Here is a 5,236-nt window from a genome sequence, read left to right on the forward strand (position 1 = left end):
ATACCAGCAAACGAACACATGAAAAATTCGACAAACTACGGACCAAGTTTTGAATTAACTTGGATAGCTCAGTATGCTACTGATTCATTTAAAAGATTTTGTTTACTGTAAAGAACGTTAACATGAACGTTTCATACAAAATAATTTAAAACAAAAAATATGTAATTTTTTAAACACAGACTTCGATTTGCGTCTACTTATATTGTGTAAACCAAGTTTTGATTTAAATTGTGGGGTCTCGAAAAAAAGAATCCCCTCAAAAAATTAGCGTATGCTGCTGTTTGCGGCGCACACACGGTATTCTTTAGTAAAAGGCGAAAGAATAGTTCGCTTTGTGTGCACCGCGCAGCTGCGTGCTGATCAAGGTCACTCTGGCACTGCTTATATGCTTCGCTCTCGATGCCAACTGTTTCTAGAGCAGCGAGGTGGTGCTAAGCGCCAACTGCTTTGTCTCCACGCTCCAGCTCTAGCCACGCAGCCGCGGTTCCGCTACATGAACTGAAATTGGGCCTAACAGTGAGAGTGTCACTCGCTCCCGCACACTAATTTTTCTACTGGGCCAACTATGAAAGCTGGGCCGGCCATGGCACGGCAATTTCTTGCTCTTTCTGGACCATTATACTGCACGTTTTTTCCTTCTTTCTTTCAGACGTTTGAATATTTTTTTTAATTCGGACATTCGGATGCTGATGAGTGACGATGAAGAAGAATGATGAATAGTTTTAAATGAAAGCATTCTGGACTTGTTTCCTTCCTAAATTATATAAACTGGATTATGGTAGGAGAGTAAACACTTTATGATTATAAATAAGTTGAAATAAGCTACTGAATACAAGTTTATTTTAGCTTACTTATGGTCCCAAAATAATTTTTTACTACCATATATTTTTACCATAATCCAACTTATATAATCTAAAAGGAGAACAAACAGAGCTTTAGTCTCTAAATCAGCATCACAATATTCCATGAGCACGTTCATATATTAGTTTGGAATGAATAGATATACATATTAGTTGATGTTTGCCTGAAAATAAGCTCGGATAGTTTCCATTATAGTTGCCAGTCATACAAATTTCAAGTCACAGTTATACTTACACTGTTTTTATGATGCATTTTTTTGTGATTTTATCCAATTGCTACCTGAGTACCTGACAATGGTTCTTGAGTCTACTACTGTCTAACCATCCCAGTGTCACGCCAATTTTTATTTTATAAATTTATATTGCAAAAAAATATGACGATTTATTAGGAAAATAATCGTCGAACACATAAATAAGCATAAAAGCTATACAGTTCATAAAAATAAAAAATACATCGCTTAAAAAAGTTAAAAGTTTATGATTCATAAAACAAATCAAAACTATATTACTTGGAAAATAAAAAAAATCATAAAATAAAAATAAGAACTAATTCATTTTTCAATTGTCATGTTGTGTATAATGGTAATGCACGCATGATCACACTGAGGAAAGAACAATTTGAGATAACGATAATATGGAATCGAGCCTTTAGGATCGCAAATGCTTTTTCTACGTCCTTTCGTACGCCCTCCTAGCATGTGGTAATCATCTTGTGTTTTGGAGATTGTGAAAGGGGAATGATTTTCATAAACACTGGCTACCGAGGGTAGATGTCATCAGTGAGGTAATATCTTTGGTTATAATTGTGACCAGCCACGGTGAAATTAACATTTGGTGCTTCACCATTGAGCACGTCAGTGAACAACAACAATTAGTTGATCACGTTAACGTTGTTTTTCGACCCCGCCATCTCAAAAAAAAGGTATGCCAAATCCAAAGTCATACTAGAGAACCGCCTCAAACTTTATGGGCAGAATCCAGTGTCCCCTTTGTAATTTGTCATCTCCATCCGATGGGATAGTTCCTCCACTTTTAATACATGCAACCTATATTTCCTATTATACATAAAAACTCTTTTTCTCCTTAGCTAACAATATCTAAGGCTACGAACAGTGGAACAATGATTATAATATTTGCAAAAAACATAGAATAACACATCTATGTAGTTCGGGGCACTCTAAGGCTAAACCTTTCCTCATTTCAGTATATTCATTAATATAGTCATCAGCTCTATCGTAGGCAAGCATCATAGGGCAACGATGCATTTTTGGTAGAGGAGAAATCGTTGCAGTTGAGCGCATCGGTTCTAAGAGTGAACTATGGGGATTGCTCGTCCAACCTTCCCGAATTTTAGAGAAAGAGACTCCTATGCGTGTGGTACCTTCTACAGAAGTAGAGCGGAGAGTACATACGAGTTGGTGAACTAGTTTTACATCAACTGGACAGGAGTATCTTCATGGTCTCGGTCGATGTAGCTCCAACGTTGTGTCCTTCGCCTCCTCCTCGTCGAAGACCCCGAACCAAGCTTCATCGTCACATCCATTATAGTTTGATGCAAAAAATCAACCACCTCGTCTTCGGTCATGTCAATATTCAAACTCGACGAAGACATCACAACAATAATACACTCCAATGAAATGAGAGTGACATTAGTATGATATGATAGAGAATTTTGAAGTGTGAGTTGTTTGAATGAGTTCAACACTCTTCGTCTCTTTATAGTTCAAATTCCACTTTTTAGTTTTTTTTAAATAATTTTCAAAATAACATGAACCAATTTAAAAAGACTATATATCAAGAGGTGGTTAGTCCCGACTGCACGTGAGCTCACGTCATTAACGACCAGTGTTGGAACCTGTGTTAGGAGGGTGTTAGCACGTGGACAGTTTAACCCTCGTGTTGTACTTAGGGCATGTACAACCGTAAGATCGTGAATCAGTTTTCCAATTACAAGAGACATCTAATAGACTGCATGATACAACTCTGAGTCCCTAGATCATAAACGCAGTTAAGAGACAATCTACATGGAGAGCCTGGAGTCATACTCTTCTATCTTACAATAAGTCTTTAAAACCCTTTAAGAGACCACATATTAAATAGGGTTGTACATGCCCTTATAAGATTTCTTTGACCAATTATATGAAGTTAACTAATGGGCAATTCAATTTTGTTCTATCTTTGTTACACCTTCAGATAAAATTTATTCCATTCATTTTGTTTCAAATTATAGTTATTAAAAAATGTTGAGATAAATGTCTATCAAACCATCCTTTATAAAGAACATATAGTTACAGTAAAACAGTGTTCTAGATAATTATGTATTTTTCTATAATAAATTTGATATAAAATTTTAAAAAGTCTGATTTAACAGTGGTGAAGTAAATGACATCTTATGGGGTGTTTGGAAAACTAACTTTATAAAACCAACTCAACTTCATTAACTTTTGAGTTGAGCAGCTCTACTTCAAAGTTGTAGATAATTTCTGAAAATGTTTGGCTTGCAGAACAACTTTAACTTCACTAAAATGATATTTTATTTGCAAGTCCCTTATACCCTTAAATGATATATGACTTTAATAAAAATTAACAGTACACTACATATATAAAATAACAATTATAAGTCATACTAATATCACTTTTGTCCAGTGGACTGAAAAGCGAATATTGATCTCGCTTTCAAAGAAAATCCAACTGCTACACAATTAAAAGTTAAATCCAAAATAAACGAAAAACTATGCAAATGAAACTATGTCTTTCAAGCGAGATGCATGCAGGTGGCCGGTGAGACATATACATGTCCAAACCGGGTCGGCCCGATGTGCAGCCCATGGCCCGGCACGCCTTAGCACGGCCTAGGCCCGACCCGACACGTAGGTCGACGTGCCCATGCCAGCCCGGCCCGGTGCGCGTGTCGTGCTTGGGCAGGCGGCCTGGCACGCGGTGGTGGCACGGGCCCGACCCGGTTAGGCGCTGGCACGGCCTCGGCCCGACCAAAAAACGAGTCCATCACACTCACATGTGCCCTATGCGCTGTGCGCCTGTGCCATATTTCAGAACCCTGTTATGCTCCTTTCTCCTCTCTCGCGGTCGTGGGCGACTCGGTTTGGCGATTTTTGTGCCGCCGCCCGCCGTTAGCGCTTGCTGGCGGCCGGTGCCAGTGGAGAAGAACTCCGACCGATGGCCGACGCTAATCTTCCTCTTCCTCTCTCGGTCTGTCCTATCCTCTTCCTTTCTCGCTCCGCTTGTTCACTATAACGGTGCACCCTAACCCTAACCCTAAACGGCTAAACCTCGATCTGCGCCAAGCTCGCTCCTCTACCTCTGCGGCTCTGCCGTCTGCCTTGTGGTTGTTGGATCCGGTGCTCCGGTGTTGCAGGTAACCCTAAATCTCGTTCTCTCGGTCATTTCTTCCTTTCTCGCTCCGTCGCCATGAGTCGGTGTGTGTCGTCTTCCTTTCTCGGTATCTAGGTCTCGTCTTCCTTTCTCGTTCTTTCGCTCCGCTGCCATGAGCCGTCTTCCTTTCTCAGTCTCTCACTCCGTCGTCGTGAGCACGTAACCCTAACCCTAAGCTCGATTTGTTCAGGTGTGCCGTGTGTGTGCGTCGCGCACCGTGAGGAGCCAGAGAAGCCAACTAAGGCGGTGGCCATGTCCACGGACTCGACTGACGATGAGCTCAATCTCGATGTCGTGGTCGAGGAGCGGCGGCTTGAAGCACATAATGAGGCAGAGGATGCCCGGTGCCTCCTCCTTGGTCCCACTACCATCGATCTGGACGACGCCGGGTGAAAGGAAATTAGACTTACACCTTTTTTGGTGGTTGAATTGCCCAACACAAATAATTGGACTAACTAGTTTGCTCTAGTTTATAAGTTTTACAGGTGCCAAAGTTTCACAATAAGCCAAGAAAGGGTTCAAACAAAGAGAGCAAAAGACAACCCAAAAGGCACCCTGGTCTGGCGCACCGGACTGTCCGGTGTGCCACCGGACAGTGTCCGGTGCACCAAGGCACTCGACGCTGAACTCGCAACCTTCGGGAAATCAGAGGGTGCTCCGCTATAATTCACCGGACTGTCTGGTGAGTCACCAGACAGTGTCCAGTGCACACCGGACTGTTCGGTGCACACCGGACTGTCCGGTGTACCAGTGGAGCAACGACTACTTCGCGCGCAACGGTCGACTGCAAACGCATTCAATAAACTACAGTGCGCGCAGAGGTCAGAGCACGCGCGGGAGGCGCACCGGACAGTCTACAGGACCTGTCTGGTGCACCACCGGACAGCCCAGAGGCCCCACAGGTCAGAGCTCCAACGGTTGAACCCCAACGGCTGGCTGACGTGGCTGGCGCACCGGACAGTGTTCGGTGGCGCACCAGATTG

At 42.4% G+C, this 5,236-nt stretch overlaps 1 non-coding gene across 1 annotated transcript; it reads right to left on the minus strand.

Annotated features, from left to right (window-relative positions):
- Positions 1–233: 233 nt before the first annotated feature.
- On the minus strand, positions 234–351 carry LOC111590329 (U5 spliceosomal RNA). The gene has a single exon (XR_004853460.1). It is a non-coding gene; the product is annotated as a U5 spliceosomal RNA (small nuclear RNA).
- Positions 352–5,236: the final 4,885 nt, after the last annotated feature.

The sequence above is a fragment of the Zea mays genome, chromosome 10 (genome assembly GCF_902167145.1).
Source record: "Zea mays cultivar B73 chromosome 10, Zm-B73-REFERENCE-NAM-5.0, whole genome shotgun sequence".
Lineage (NCBI taxonomy): Eukaryota > Viridiplantae > Streptophyta > Magnoliopsida > Poales > Poaceae > Zea > Zea mays.